This window comes from Anomalospiza imberbis, chromosome 1, assembly GCF_031753505.1.
Source record: "Anomalospiza imberbis isolate Cuckoo-Finch-1a 21T00152 chromosome 1, ASM3175350v1, whole genome shotgun sequence".
NCBI classification, from domain to species: domain Eukaryota; kingdom Metazoa; phylum Chordata; class Aves; order Passeriformes; family Viduidae; genus Anomalospiza; species Anomalospiza imberbis.
In genome coordinates, this window is record NC_089681.1 from 120836327 (window position 1) to 120851814 (window position 15488).

The 15488-nt window shown below is 35.9% G+C and overlaps 1 long non-coding RNA gene across 3 annotated transcripts; it reads right to left on the minus strand.

The window, feature by feature from the left end:
* Positions 1-1019: 1019 nt before the first annotated feature.
* Positions 1020-7543, minus strand: LOC137484955 (uncharacterized). Of its 3 annotated transcripts, none has more exons than XR_011005119.1 (4): positions 7500-7543; positions 2479-5552; positions 2128-2220; positions 1020-1111 (listed from the first exon to the last, which is right to left on the minus strand). It is a non-coding gene; the product is annotated as an uncharacterized lncRNA (long non-coding RNA). The 3 variants fall into 3 exon arrangements; XR_011005115.1 differs by having other exon boundaries at positions 2479-5556; positions 7500-7536; XR_011005113.1 differs by lacking the exon at positions 7500-7543 and having other exon boundaries at positions 2479-7335.
* Between the last annotated feature and the right edge of the window lie 7945 nt (positions 7544-15488).

The window sequence follows — 15488 nt, forward strand, 5'->3', positions numbered from 1 at the left end:
TATTTTTTAAGTTTGACAATTTTTCAAAATATAGAGGAGAAAGGGGGCATGGGAATGAAAGATAAGATTCAAAGACATCACCCCAAAAAGGTCAGAACATAAGGTTACTTTCCCTTGTACCATCTACCACTCCTGCTGCTGCTGTGTCAGAACAAAGGAAACTCATTAACTCAGCCTTGGGGCACCCAGTTTGAGTCTCCTACTGGAATGCCCAGCTGCAGACCTTTCCTGGGGAGAACAGGCTCTGAATTTGAGTATTGAAAAATGGGGCGTGTGAGTTTTGGTGCCAGCAGACCAGGTTTAGGGGGAAAACTGAGCAGGCATGAACACCTCTGTGACATCTGCCACGATGAATTCGTGACCAGCATCAGCTGCACTGCTTTGATGCATGAGAGGCTGGCAGCAATAACAACACAAACAGTCCCCACCTCTGGCTTACTTATTTCTGCCCTGTGTCCTACCACATCAGTTTTTCCTCATTTGTCTTTTTTCCAGGGTTTTTGTTTGGTTTTGCTATATTTTTTTTCCCCTTTTTAAACTGCTTCATTATTTCATGAGGTGGTTGAAAAAACAATTATGGCATAGGGAAGGCACAGTTTTCTTAAGCTGATATTGCAGCTGGAAAACCCTTTATTGTTAAATCCAAATCTAGCCTGTCATTTCCCACACTTTCCCCCTTGCTTTCCCTGGAAAGGAAATACTTTCCTTTCTTTTGAGCCAAATTATAATATATGCTGCTCACCACTCAAGTTTGAGAAACACACATCTATATAGTATTTTAAGTCCAATTTGGAAATGGAGAACTTAATTTTGCTATCTAATCAGATGCAGATACTAACATTTTAATATCCACTCATCTACAGATTTTAGCCATTACATTTTAAAAAGAAATCATTTGTTACATGAGGAGTTGAAGCACCAAGCAAAATGTGGCAATCAAAGCAATATAGATCCAGTTGTCATGGAAAAATTCTGATTACTCAAGCATATGCACCTTCCCTTTTTAACTGTATGTCTTACAAGCATGGGATCAATAGAGTCACACATGCTTTCAATGATTACAGTCCCATCAAAAGCTAAAGCTCTTTCAATGGTCTTCAGAAAACTTTACCTGAAAAACATAATTTCCATAATTCACCTAAATACTGGTTATGTAAAGATTTCCTTTAAATGATATAAATAACGAAGTTTTTCTAAAAGCACAATGGAAAACCATGGAAAACTGTTCCCAAAGAATTGCCCAGTTGATAGTTTTGAGTTCAACATCTTTCCACCTATGCTCTTGCTGTTCCTCATATTAAAAAAAAAAAAAAAAAAAAATATATATATATATATATTGCTGTGGCTTTTCTTATAAGCAAATATGAGGCTACAGCCCCACATGGAAGACACTGGAATTGACATAGAAATGTTGGGGGAGCATATATCTATATCTATTTATATTTATATCTGTATCCTTATCTATCTATCTATATATATTCTTGTGTTACAGCTTTTGGTATATCCTCATTTAAATTATAAACACTTCCTTGAAGGACTTCAAGAACAATTAGAATCTGAATGACTTAGGAGAAATCTGTTTCAATGGGCATGGAAGAAGGAGTAAATAATAATGGAAAGAGAAGTAATCAGACAATATAACTTCACAGAGCAGGGTGAATATGAATGAAAAATCATGATTATTTGTGAGGGTTGGAAAAAGAATGAAAAACAATCCAGGACAGATGAGGGAAAAGAGCTGATTCAAATGTACAGACATGCTAGATGATTAACACCTCTTATAAAAATCAGGCATTACTATGACCATTTAGTGTGTTGTGTAATTATGTGCTATATCTGGAATTTAGTAGAAAAAATCTGAACACCCTTTGAAATGGAGCATTCTCTCCCTAAATCTAAGTAAAGATAAGAAAATACATTAAGAGATCAGTTACATGCCAGTGCTATCAGCTAACATATAGTTCAGTCATAACTATAAGAATTAAAAATATGTTTGTTTACCAGGAAATGACCCAATTCTGGCTTTTGCCTTGAATTCTGCACATGCATGTGAGGTGCACATGCTGTGGTCCGCTGACCAAACTGTAGAGTATAAGTAAGGTCTTACCATCAGGCTTTACACCTTACCTGTTGAAAAAGTGGTTTGACCTTCGCAAGAAGTACACATCAACCTCCACTTCGTTTCCTCCTCATCACCTGAAAACAGCATAAGAAGGGCACCTTTCAAGCACCCTTTAAAAAGGAAAAGGATGCTATGAATAAATGAGCAGAATTGCTGTAATATTTCAATTCTTTAGGTAAGTGCATTTCAACAAAAACCCCTTATGAAAATTAGGGCAGTAAACACAAAAGCCAATTCTTCAGTATGCACATATCCTTTCTGTCTTAGACAAATGACTATAAGGTCAGCTCCACATTTATTCTTTACCCATTTAATTCCCTGTTGCAGGGGTTCTATCATCAGAGGTCAGCACTCACAGTTTGTTAGAACAGTGGCATTTTCTGCTGACATCCTATCACCCTCCTTACTCCATGCCACAGCATCACCCCTCAATGTGGCAATTGGGTCCAGGCCTTCTGTCACAGGAAAAGGAACCTTAGAATCAGAGTGGAATATAATCATCCAGGAAGGCTACCAAGTAGCAAGACATGACTCAGTGCAATGCACAAGATAACTGGGGGGATATAAATTAAAGTAAGACAGAAAAGTAAGGAGGATCCCTGTGGAGTTTCGGATGAAAGGAAAGTGACAAGAAGCAGTTTATCATTTTTATAACAGATTTTTAAAAAGTGTTTTCTCTTAAGACATTTACTTCATAAAAATATTTATAGTTCAATAAAGTTAAAAATGCATCACATATTATAAAAGTCAGTGTATTCTGATATTGCAAATTCAATGCTTCTGTGTGCTCTGAGCACCTATTTCTGAAACATAAATCAGTATTTATCCACAAAACAAAATTATTAAAGCAGGATTCCCATGGTATCTTATATTAATATAGTTCAGCTACCCTCTAAAGCCAGAGAATGAGGCCATCTCCGGAGGCAGAGGCAGCCACGGATCTCCCAGTGGGGCAGCAGCTGCAGCAAAGCTCTCGTGTGAGTGCCCCTTCACTAAGGAGGGGCTGTCACAGAGCAGCCATCGCACAGCCACGCCTGCTGGGTGCCAACCCCTCACAGGCACTTGGAAGGAGATGAAATAAAATAGAAATGGAACGTCTGAAATCCCTGCTTACCAAACAGGCATGGGTGGGAAGAGAAATGCCTAATGCAGCACAACAGAATAAGAGAGAGTGAATAAATAAGTTGTTTGGAACAAACAAGAGAGGCTGGTGGAAGCATAATAGAAGAGCTATACCAGATGCCTGGAATTATTTTTTTGCCTTATGGAAGCAAAGGGCAAACCCCCATCAATTCCTTCATGGTGTTATTCCAGGTTTCTGTATTAGTGATTTTTGGATTGAATTCAAAAGCCATAAATAAAGGAAAGCACTGCATCATCAGTATTAAACCTGAACTATCTTCTCTCCCCATTCAGAAGTATCTTAAAAAGTCTTCCATCAAAATTTTCCTTCTCCCTGGACATGTCTAGTCCTCATTGCTGGCTTTTAGACTGAAGCTTCTTTTAAAAGTGCACACTGAAACAAAAAACAACCCCCATGTATATCTCACAGTTATTTACAATGAAAAAAATTACATAGTTGAGCCAAATTTGCACAATTATTAGTAATAAGAGTGGCATCATACCTCTAGTGCAGCTTCTGTGGCACAGTGTCATATTTACCATAGTATTACAGAACACATACCACCTTAAATTGTCTAACGCTTGCTTCCAATCGCTGAGCCCAAAATAAACCTAACTTTTGATGAATGTGCTGAAAATACAAGAGGTCCCAGCAGGCATACACTCCCTTCTGCAAGCATGCAATATATCTATCTCCCATGAGTAACACATTCATCTAAATATATCAAAAGACTGAATACACGATTTGTTTTATCTCTGGACTGTAAGACAACCAATATAATAATTTCTACAACCTGAAATGCTTCCTTGTGAAAAACAATAGCACTGGGGTATTATCAGGGTTCCTAATATTAATTTTCACACAAAAAATATCTGAATATATAGGTACACCTATTGTCACCATATCTGCACAAAGCTGATACTTAATGACATAGAACTACTTGCTGTTCCTTCTTTAGAGAACTATTAATAAACATGTATTTTAACATAACTTTTCAAGTGTATTTGTCTCTTATTTCCCACTCTTCTTCACTTGCAGGAAGAGTGGAATCAAAAGTGAAACAAGGTATTTTGTCTCACTGCTGTTTAGTGAAAGTATCTTCAAAAGTAAAACATCACAGTATGGTTTATTTTTATTCATAAAAATGTTCAATCCATTTCAGAAGAGTCTTAAAAGAGTTAAGAATGACATTTATTTCCAGAGTCCTATTATTAAAAATATATGAGGTAATTTTTTCTACCTAGGCTGCAAAGAAGAAGGTTTCTGAGAAAGGATTTTATCTGCAAGCAAATTTTTGGAGGAGAAGGACAGGGAGAGGCTCCAGGTAAAGCAAAGCTCTAGACAAATTAGCAACTGTTAAACTCTAGCACAAAGCAAATATCTACAAAGAGATGTTCCCACAGTTCCGAGTGCTGACCTTGGAAACTCGGATTTGGATTTAACTCTATTTCCAGAGGGTCCTCATAACTCAGCTCACCTGCTGTGTCATAGATCTGTGATTGAAAATGAGGTAAGTGCTGCCCATTTCACATATTTCTAAGAATAAATGACATTAATCATGATATAATGCACATAAGAAATAGGAAACAAGTAGAAAGGGGTGAGGAGCATTTGCACTAAGGAAGAAAAGAATGGTACAAAGCTTCAAAAGTAAGAAGAGACAAAACTTTGCAGAGACAACTGCAAGGATTTGAACTACTATGCATTTACTGAGTACTATCATGATTTCCTTCATGTGCAGAAAAATGGGGATTATCATAACTACATGCTCTTCCATGAGCAGAGAAGCTAAGCGGAATAGGTCTCTCTGTACAGCTCTATAATTTTTACAGCATTTGCTGTTACAAAGGTGCCACAAAGAACAGACTTCAGCATTGAGAATTGAAAAGGGAAGGGATATTCTTCTGGCAGAGAACCTCTCTCTTTCATTTCCCTCAAAAGATACGTGTAATCTGAGGAAAGTATGCCTGTGTGCACACAGTGTGTATATATATATATATGTGCATATATATATATATATGTAAATCCTCATTGGAGGACTTATACATATGTACATATGTATACATACATATATATATGTACATATGTACATATCCGGGGAAACAAATACCTTCAATGAGGCACTTGTATATACAGATCTGTACTTCAAATTTTACTTTTTGTGCCTTTAGAGAAGGGATCCAGAAATGTCCCTATGGTTCCTGGTGATATTGTTTCATGAAGGGTCCATAGTAAGACAGAAATACTGCTGTCAATAAGATGTCACCACATGAAAATTTTCTTCTGGGCTTTGAAGTTTTCAATGGACTGACTCCAACACGTTTATGGATTGCAAAGCAAAATTAGAAAATGTTATCTCCTGAGCACCTTGGAAATGACAGATTGTTTAATCTCTGTGTTATTAACCAGAAGCACAAAAAAGTACAACAGGAGAAGTACTCCATCAGCAAGAGATACACTTCCAAAGACTGCAAAGGCTGGAAACAATACAGAATTTCTGCTGGTGACTTGAAACCTTTGAGACTGAAAACAATGGGATAGAACTCTTTGTCAAATATTCTCTCTACTGATTTTTTTCAGTAATTGGTACTTTTGTCTAGATCAGATAAAGCATGGTGGACACATTTCAATATTGGCAGCATCTGGTGTCCTGCTGGCAGGGCAGGCACTTCCAGCAACATTCAGAAAAGGTAAGGAAACAAGAACATAAGAAGACAAAAAAGAGGAAGAAAAAGCTGTTTCAACCGCAATAAAGATGTCACTTCTACTTTTTTTTGCACTCTTTTTTCCAAGGGGAGGAGAAAGGCAGCAGAGTAGGTATCCCTGCCCATGGCAGGGGGTTTAGAGCTTAGATGGTCTTTAAGGTCCTTTCAAACCCAAACTGTTCTATGATTCTGTAAAGACCTGCAGGGGTTTTTGCTCTTATTTATTTTTCTTCTTTTACCCACTAACTACAGACATCTTACTCAGCTAAGGCTGCAATGATGGAATTTTGACAGGAGAAAAGATGAGGGTGGCCAAACACACAGGCTGCCCAGAGAAGTTGTGGAATTTCCATGGTCCTGGACAATCTGGTCTAACCAATCCTGTTTGATCAATGAGGATGGATTAGAAAATCTCAGAAGGTTCCCTCCAGCTGCAATGATTCTGTCAAAGTTTAACTCTAGAATAATTTTCTTAATATCTTTTTTCTTTCCTGCAGAGATCCCGGGTTTCCCTTGTTCTTTTGCAGAGTTCATTTTAACCATGCTAACCGTGGGATATTTAGGGTGAATAATCAGGGATGGTCTCAGATCTTGATGATTTATTATAAGCAACTATGTGGAAAGCTGTTATTTTATTCCAGTTATGTGATAAAGGCAACCCACCACCTATTTGAAATTTAAGCTGGTTATTAAAGAATTCCAGAAAATGAAAGCATCTTGTTTAAAGAAAATTGACATTTAAGATATTGACATTAAGAAAATTGACATTAAGATACCTCTCTTTTTCAGTCAGGATTTGTGACATGGCATAAACCCCAAACTAGCAGTTTTGGCACATTATGCTTTGATTGTTCTGTGTGTACAGTTCCCAGCAAAGGAACAAACCTATGCATGAATGCATGCTCAAATAACTTCCACATGGAGAGGAAGGTAAAAAAAGACCACCCATTAATCTTCAAATGGATAAAATTCTTGATGTAAAATAGGAACTAACTGTCATAACCTTTCTTCTTTGTTTGTCCTGTTTGAAATACTGCAGATAAAATAAATTTGTCTCATAGTTTGTTCACTTGCTTTAGGGAAACCTCAGGAAATCATTCTCCAGTGACTGAAGCAGAGAAAGGGCCAGCATGAAAGAAGGAAAGCATCTCAGAAGTACTTATAAGTACAACCATTTACACTCTGCCTGTATGGACATTTGTTTTTCAGAGCAATAATAGTAATCAAATAATATTTTTCGGTCCTTTATATGAAGAAATCTAAATCAATGAAAATATCTGAATGGAAAGTATCCTCTATACATCATGTAATTTGATACTAAATGCTTGTTTTTTGCTGGTGTCATCTGCTCAGGGCTTAAAAGAAAACTTTTACACGTGCTCGTTTCTGAAGGTGTACAGATTATAAAATCAATCTTAAATAACAACTCATTCTCATCTAAAACACAATTTTCTATGTGCACAAAACCAAAGTAATAAAATAATTGTTAAATTTTATATTTGTGATGTATTTTCCACTTATGTTTTTCAGAAAAATCAGAAATACTTACTGAAATGGTTAAACATTCAATCTTGGGAAGGCAGACACAGAATTTAATGATAACAGAAGTCTCAAAGCCTTTTGTTATAAAAGAGGAATATAGAAGGTCCACTAAGAAAATAGAAATATCTTTAATCAAAGTATGCTGCTTAAAAGAGCTAGCATGTATGTGCTTCACAGTATAAACACAGGAATTTGGTGTGTCAAGGCCTCCTAAACCCCAGTTTCATCCATAAGAGATGCCCAATGAGTGACAAGTAAAGGACCATTCCTGATAAAGGTTCTAACAGCAATTTCTGCAATATAGCAGTTTTGCTTTGAAGTATTTTAGACATCCATTTTTGCCTACAGAAGTCATTGGATTTTTCTTTAAATCATTAACTGAGGGAAACAAGACAATAAATCCATTAATTTACAAGAAGGCTTTTTGATTTATCCATTCTCTCTTCTTGTTGGCACTGATGGGTAAGTCATAAACAATAAAGAGTACCCATCTCATTCTACAAAATAGCTTTGAAATTTGAAGATTTGCTAAACATAGAATGATTGTCTATTTAAATCTTCAGTAATTTTACCATACCAGCCAAGCACCATAAATCACTAGTGACATTGGCTAACAAGGGTTTAAGAGTTGGAACATGCAGTGTAATAAATTTCCAGACAGTTAAAAATCACTATAATTTTATTCTAATGCATTATAGATTGCCTGTAATGTCATCCTGGCCGGGGTGACCCATTTCTAATTTTGAACAGCTGTTCAGCTCGGGAGTTAGTTAATGATTAAATATAAATTGCCTGATTTATTAGTCTGAATGGCTGAGCTTCCAGGTCAATGCTATATAGACAAAATCATCAGTCTTGATGCTTTTCAGAAGTTAACTGTCTCCTGTTCTAGTCAAAAAGAATTTATTCTCAGAGGAAAAGGCTTGACATTCTCAATTAATCCTTTCCAATATTTTCCATGTTAACTTACACAATAAGATCACTAATAAAGCCTCAAATTTTGGAGATAAACTTCTTTTAACTATGTGTAAATCTTCAAGACCTGGAGCCTAACTATGGGCTAAGGCCATTGACTTGCACCTTCCAAAGGCTTTGGAGGGCTGCAAGGTCAGGACAATAGGGACCATCTCAGGTGTCTCGGGAGAAACAAAAGTTTTCATATGCAGATAGTAACATCAACTTCACTGGTTTTCTACCAAAGGAAAGACTATTTACATATTTTACATTTCTAGCATAGTAACTTCAGAATCAGAAAAAAAATATTCTGTTTTAATTGCTGGGGTTTTTTGATTAGTTGTATGCTCTTACAATATTTTATTTCCAAACTGATTTAATAATGATTGCTAGCCTCTGCTGAGATATTTGCAGAAACAAAACTATCCACTCTGATCTTAGAAAGCAAGGTCACAGGGATTTTAAGAAAGCCAACTTAAAATATTTATTCAGATTACCTTGGGAACTCATGTCATAGTGTAAATATTCCTTGTACCTTCTATTTCCTGTCATATACACATATTTGTCAAGAAAAGGAATTGTTAAAATTCTAGATGATGAATTGAGACAGAACAATTTCTGTATAGACCAAGGAGAGATTGCTCAGCAATGCTGTGGCTGACTCCAATGGTTCTGTTAAATAAGCATGTGGCAGCTTTAATAATGTTTGTCTGCAAATAAAGCTAATAATCACACTGAAATATATATAATTTTAACATAAATACATTTCATTCTTATTTAAAAATTATTAGTTTCTGTAAAAAACCAAAAGCAAATAGCAAATATCTGATGGGTGCCTTCCGCTTATTTGCAATCTAAAGTGCAACAGGGGCAGATGCAGGGCGGCTCCATCCTGACCTAGAGGATTATTCAGTCTTTCTGCTCATTAACCAGAGGCTGCCTAGGCTGTCACAATGTGTTCACAGTTGTGTATAAATGTGGTGACTTCGTTATTGAGATTTCTCTCTAGCAATCATGCCAATATCAGTTTCTCAGCAATACTTGATTTTTAGGAAATAAAATTATGATGCAGCACATTTTACTTTGCACAATTTTATTGAGAGTTTATTTGTGCTTTTGGGTTGTTTGGTTGGGTCTTTTTTTTAATTTAAAGGATTCCTAAAAACGGTCATCTTGTCACCTTTCTGCCCCCACTGCACCCCCTATTTTCCCCACACAATCTTCAAAAATTTAGGCTTAGCCTCCTGTTCAACAAAAAATTTCAGCTATTTAAAAACTCTCACTAAGATGAATAGTCAGGCAAAATCTTCTTCCCTCGGGTCACTTAACCATCCTCTTGGTTGACCCAGTAATTTTGTTTATTCTCTTTAATCATCTTGACATAGGACTGTTCCTTCAACTTCTTTCTCAAGTGAAGATGTGAGCTTATGCAGAAAAGGGATGGGTAAATAGTGTAGCTAAGGTTTGTTGTTTGGGGGTTTTGTTTGCTTTTAAAAATTATTATTATTTTTATTTCAAATAATATATTTTAATCACAATAATTTTAGGCAGTACCATTAACTTTGAGGGACACAAACTTCAGAGGAAATGTTTTGCTAAATTCTGCGGTCTTTTTCCTGCAGCTCCTGGACCACCATAAGTATATTAACTAATAACAATTTAAATTAAAAAAATGCAAGACAGAATTATTATTTTAATTTTGCATATGAGCCTGGAGACACAAAAACATTCAGTAATCTGCTCATGGGCAGATTTTCTGCACGCTGATCTGCACCTTCAACCACACTTCTCTGCATTCTGCTCAGAAGGCAGCAACGTCCCTGACTTTGCTTTCAGGGGTTTCATACTGCATGTGCCTCAAAATAAGTTACCTCAAACAATTTGTTTATCTAGAGTTACATACAGAGCTAACAAGAGTGAGTTCCACTTGAAGGCAAAATTTTCCTGTGTGGGGTTTAATGAATGAACAGCAGCAGGTGCAAGTTGTGCATACCTCCACAAAAACTCTTTTTACCATTTTTGCAGGATCAGAGATTTTGCTCTCTTCTGTCAGGTTTGATGCTTGAATTGGTGGTGTGCAACCAGGAAATTTAGAAATTATTTATAAATTTAAAATAAGAAATTTATTGGCAAAGGGGGAAATATGCATCTTATAGATTAATAAAGGTTGACTAGATTTCTTTAGGGATAATGAGGCAGCCAATACACTTTTTATGGTGATTAATCTTAAACTGAGAGACTAATGAGGACTTAATAAGTATGAGGACTTGCCCTCAATAAGGGCATCTAACAAAGATGGGCTATAAGTAAAACTTCATCATTCTAGCATTCAAGGCATAAGAAGAAGGAGCACCATCCAGATCTCTACTCTTTTTTAGGAGAGACTTATTTCTAGACACCTCAAGTTTGCCTGCATGAGAACACAGAGCTGACTATAGTTCAAGTACACTCATCCATCAAAGGCTCAGGTAGTAAGGATGAGAGAGTGAGACAAACAGTAAGCAATGCCTCAATATCTGTGGGATTTGATTTTTTGTTTTTGATACATAATAGTCTCCTTTATCACAGCAGTTCTTATCCTATGATTTCTGAATAGGAAAGTTGTCCCTACAAAACACACCGTTCCCTTTTGTCATCTTTTCATAGCATGCAACATAAATAAAGCCTAGCAACAGCAGAAATACATATTGCATTTTATACTCCAGCATCCTAAATTCAACACCCTATGGGATAAACCATGTATTTTAAATACACTTGTTTTCAAGGAAGCTAGTACCAGGAGACTCTGTTCCACAAATCACAGCAAAGGGCCATTACTCTCCATAGCAAGCCTGCTGGACTGTGCCCTTGTATAATCATGTCAGGCACAGAGTATATTTTAAGTGCTCTCATATATTAATAGCAATGATTGTAATGATAAATAATAAAAATTGCACCACTTCTGCAAAATGGATCAGCTTGACCCAACTTTTTAGCCTTAGCACTGCTAAACTTTACTTATCTTTTTTTCCTAGCATAGTAGAGGCATACTTAATGTGAAATATATATGAATGTAAAAATAATTTTCACAAATATGTTTATAAATATTATAAATATAAATATTTAATATTTAGATTACTAGTCTCATGAAGGATGTACATTTGATTTATTTCTACTCAAAATACTTATAAAATAATTTTGCTTGTGAAGAAACAATCCTTTTTGATATTTCCTAACTACCTTTTCATTCCATTTACTGTAATCAATTTACAATATAGCAATTATTGGACTTGATGGAATATTAAAATTTTAACATACAAGAAGGGATTCATAGTCATCATCCTCCACACAATGTTTTTAAATCATCTTCAGACCATTTAAAATGTTTGAATTACACAGTGTATTTCTATTACTAATTATTAATAATTACTAATTACTAATACTATTACTAATATATTTACCATCAAAAAAGATTACTGTAACTATATTTATTACAATGTTGCCTATGGACCATAAAATAATTTTGGTCAGCAATTACCTTTAAGATCATTGAGTCCAACTGTTAACCCAGCACTGCCAAGCCCACCACTAAACCCATGTCCCCAAATGCCACACCTACAAATCTTTGAAATACCTTCAGGGATGATGACTCTACTGGGCAACCCTTTTGGTGAAGAAATTTTTCCTAATATGTAATCTAATCATTCTCTGACACAACCTGAGGCCATTTTCTCTTGTTCTTTTTGCCTGGGAGGAGAGCCTGTCCAGTTCCCTCTGCAGAGCCTCCCTACCCTCCAGCAGATCAACACTCCTGCCCAACTTGGTGTTGTCTGTGAACTGACTGTGGGGGCAGTCGATCCCCTCATCATTTCTCCTTTAAAGATGTATTCTGGAGCCCATGAAAAGTGAAAGGACGTCAGTAACTGTGCTGCCTAGACTGAAGGTGTGTTATTGATTACTAACAGCTGCACTGGTTATCATCATTGAAAACTGCTGGCCACCAAAACTTCCATATGAAAAATGTGTACAACTCTCCTTGCCTCTCTCTTTGCCAACAGAAAGAAGCTGAATTATGAGTCAGGGAGCACAGGATATCCATGAGTGCAGAAGCAGAGATCACTAGCAACTGATGCTCTGCCTTCAAGTTTATTCTTCAGAAAATTGATAGAGGAAAATGGAAAAGAGACAGGCAAATAAATGACTGAAAGGGAAAAGGGCAAGAAATGAACTGAAGAATGGAGGCAATCCTGCTGACTGGATACAGTTGACTGATAGCCCAGAGAGACAGGCACAGAAAAATGTCCATACATATAGAGTGACCTTCCTTTAACATTAGAAGTATTCTTGTTTTTATGGACACAACTCTGAGTTGTTTACTCAGACAACTCAGTTAAGCGCTAAGAGCTTTCTACAGGCTGATGGGCTACACAGGTTTATCAGCTGCTAAGGTAAATAAAATCTAAGTACCTGTTGCTAAGAAGTGCCTGCATGGTTCATTTTTCTTTTCCCAGAAAAATACAAGTTTGCCTTCCCTTAATACTAATTTCACAGACTTCCTTACTCAGTGAATTTTACCATTAAAAAGCCTGACATGAACCAGATGGAACAGGTTGCATAGGCCAAGGGTCCATATTACAAAATACTGAATGAAGAATGAAATCAAGCAGATCAAGAAGTACCATGGTTGGAAAAATGGAACTGTTGAAACTTTGCTAGATGTTAAACACTCTAGAAAAGACAAAGAAAACTGCCTGATATATCTACAGCATTTTATTTGAACTCTAAAGATGGATGACAGTAAAATATCAATGTTTCATGCTGAATTTGTGTCTTTTCATCAGCTAACTCTGGTTAATGCTATTGCTGTACATAACAGTCATCCCCATGAACAGCACGTTGCACACCATGTCAGCTTTAGCATATGGATTAATTCAAGTTTCCAGCTGAGGAAGTCAAGCTGATTTTAAATGTAACATTTAACAGTGCAGTTCAGGATCATTGAATAGGGATGCAGAGAAATTTATTCGCTGTTGAGAAATTTATTCACTGTTGACCATGTTGTACATGTTTACATGGAGAAAAAGGATGAGCCCAGAGAGCAAAGTGCAAAGATAATTTTACATCTCCCTCAAAAATTATTAGAGATGGAAAGGAATAATTGTCTTGAGCAGAGTATGTTTAAGACTAGAGTGATACAGAAAGCTCATCTCTCAGCATCCTGGGAGTGGCTTACAAGGCTCCTCCACAGAAAAGCTTATCACGTGAGCACATTTAAAGGAAACTTCATATTTCTTTCATCAGTAAATCAAAATAATTTTTCTTGTCACCCACTGTGCCTCATTTGCCATGAAATTACACAATCTCTCGTGCTGATGTCCTTGCACTGATTATAATGAAGTTCTAATGAGATGATCTAGATTTCACAATCAATAATGTGAGTACTGGCAGTACTAAAACTTCCACTAGTGCTGCTACTGTGATGTACTCACTGTACTCACCAGTCTGTAGACTTCATTCCATCTGCTGAACTTTTCTAATGAACTCAGTCTCTCATCATCCTGTAACATTTTATAGGTAGGAAACCATCAGAGAAAATGCATTTCTCAGCCATATAATTTCCTATAGGTGAAACTTTTTGAATTAACATTTTATAAAGTGGGCATCACAATCCCAACTTGTTATAACTCTGGAAAAAATTCCTTCTAAGCTTCATAGATTGTTTGAAGTTCTGGTGCGTGCTAACTTGCAATTTATTTTTTTCCTTCTAGTTGCCAGTCCTCGGGAAGTCATCAATGTCATTTATATGTGTCTTAATATTATGCACTACTTATAGACATTGTGATAACTTCCAGCCTGCCACATAGCTATTAGATAAAATCAGACATGTAATTAAAACTAGGTTACTTCAATCACTTTCAAATATTTTCTTTAAATAACATTTTAACATCTTCTCTCCTTTAACAAGAAATTATATGGTTTCAGTTTGATAGAGAAATTATTGCTAGTGCAAGTGTATGGAAGACTTTGGGCTATAGCATATATATAGTTAAGAAGTTTGTGGAATTCAGTAACTTCAATCACCTCACAAATGGAAAAAAGGATGATACATTAGATGAGAATCCCATTCCTATCTGGAATTTGCAAGACATTAGAATGCACAATATTTTGCACTGGCCTGTGCAAAGAATTGCACTGTAACTGAAGCTTGTGGAGTGATTGCAGGCTGAATAGTAGAGCATCTAAAAAGGGTGACTGGACATTCTTCCTGAGAGATGAATGCAACATGTGGACCAAAAGAAGGAAATACAGAAATGCCCAAGAAGAACAATTTGCCTTAAAAAAAAAAAGCAAATAATCTGCAGTACAGAAGTGGTAGATTGGTAGATTAAGACATTAATTATGTAAGGGTACATTTTTTAAGGTTTTTCATAAAACTGAATCTTTTTTCGACATCTTCAAATTTTTGGACTAAACACAAGTCAATTATGAGAAACAAGTCAAAACCAAGTTTTCCTGAATGATGTGTGCAGGAGTTATTACCATATAATACTTACTTAAATGTTAGAAATAGGTCTTAGCATATATAGTAGACACATTGCCTAGACAGGTATTTCCTATTCATTATTCTGCTGAAGTTAATCTTATAAAATATTACTGCATGAACTAAATTTCAATTTTATTTTTGGAATCATAAAATGATATAGTTTAGAAGGATCTTTGCAGGTAATCCACTCCTACTCTCAACTCAAAAGAGGAATAACTTCAAAGTTATCTTTGAATTCTTCATGATCAGCCCCCATGTCTTCTTTCCTAAGCTATGAATCAATGAACAGGAATCAAGAAGTACTCATAAAAAGTTCAAATACGTTATTTTGCATTTATCAACAATGAATTTGGTCAACTGTAGAGTTATCCATTCAACAACCCCATGAGCTCTGGAGCTTATTATTATTATGAGTAATACCTGCTAGAGAATTAAAAACTAAAGCTCCAATTCCTTGGAAAAGTTCATCAAGTGGATCCGCAAGGGTATGAATCATTTATAAAAATAATAGTTTTAATG